The following is a 1701-nucleotide window of genomic DNA, read 5'->3' as shown; positions in this document are numbered from 1 at the left end:
TGGTAATTTACTTATTTCCAGGAATTTTCTCATTTCATCTAAGTTTTCCAAATCATTGGTCAAAAACAAGGAAACAAACAAAACCTAGAATTCTGTTTCTGTCTTTTTAATATATACAGAAACTTCAATATATATAGAAATTTTCTTATCCAAAATGTTGGTGGTTCGTGTTCCCCAACCCCCCCCCGATTAGCTTTCCAGGAAATTTGTCTATTTTATTGATCCCCTCAGACAGCCAGCTTTTGGTTTCCTTGATTTTATCTATTGCTTTCTTATAGTCTATTTAATAGGTTTTCACTTTCATTCCACTTATCGTTTCATTTTTTCTGTTTACTTCCAGTAAATTTACTCTTATTTTCCTTGTTACTTAAGGATGAAGGTCTGGTCATTTTATATTGTTATGTATTTTTATATTATGCTATGAATTTTCCCCTAATTAATGCTATAGAGTTTGCCTCAAATTTGAACTTTTTTTTAATCCCATTTCTAATATATTCTAATTTATCTTTTAATTTCTTCTTTGACCCATGGTCTATTATATTAAGTAAGTGGTAAGGCAATGGTTTCTTACATATGACAGCAAAAGTACAAATGACGAAAAATAGATAAGTTGTAATCATCAAAAAAAAAAAAATGTTGGTGCTTAAAATGACATCATCAAGAATGGGAAAGGCAACACATAGAATGGGCTAATAATTTTGAGTCATATATCGGATAAGAAACTTGTATGTAGAATGTAAAATAGGTCTTAAATTCAACAATAAAAAGAAAAATAATCCTTTAAGAATTTTATGGTTTAAGTTGTACAATTAGGCCCTTTGATCCATTCAGAGTTACTTTTTTCTATATTGTGTGAGGTATGAATCTAACTTCTTTCTTTTATATGCATATGTGGAGAAATCAGAATTCTCATCCATTACTGCTTGTTGTTGTTGCTAGGTACTATTAAGTCAGTTCCAACTCATGGAGACCCTATGACGAGCAGAATGAAACACTGCCTGGTCCTGCACCATCCTCAAAATTGTTGCTATACTTGAGCCCATGTTGCAGCCACTGTGTCATTCCATCTCTTGACTGTCTTCCTCATTTTCCTTGACTTTGAGTCAAGCATGATGTTCTTCTCTAGGGACTGGTCCTTCTGATAACTTTTACAAAGTATGTGAGAGGAATCTCGCAAACCTTGCTTCTAGGGAGCATTCTGGCTGTACTTCTTCCAAGACAGATTTGTTGGTTCTTCTGGCAGTCCATAGTTTATTCAATATTCTTCACAAACATCACAATTCAAAAGCATCTTCAGTCTTCCTTATTCATTGTTAAGCCTTTATACGCCTTCAATCACAATCAAGGAGATTGAAAATTCCATGGCTTGAGTCAGGCACACTTTAGTCTTCAAAGTAGAAGGCTTTGGTTTTTAACACTTTAAAGAGGTGTTTTGCAGCAAATCTTCCCAATGCAATACATCATTTGTTTTATTGGCTGTTGCTTCCATGGGCATTGATTGTGAAGCCAAGTAAAATGAAATCCTTGACAACTTCAATCTTTTGTCCATTTATCATGATGCTGCTTATTGGTCCAGTTGTGAGTTTTTTTGTTTTCTTTATGTTAAGGTATAATCCACAGTGAAGGTTGCAGTCTTTGATCTTCATCAGTAAGTTCTATTTACTTTCAGCAAAAAGGTTATGCCATCTGCATATCTCTGGT

The sequence above is a fragment of the Loxodonta africana genome, chromosome 13 (assembly GCF_030014295.1).
Source record: "Loxodonta africana isolate mLoxAfr1 chromosome 13, mLoxAfr1.hap2, whole genome shotgun sequence".
In the NCBI taxonomy this organism is placed as follows: Eukaryota; Metazoa; Chordata; class Mammalia; order Proboscidea; family Elephantidae; genus Loxodonta; species Loxodonta africana.
This window is presented reverse-complemented; position numbering follows the sequence as displayed.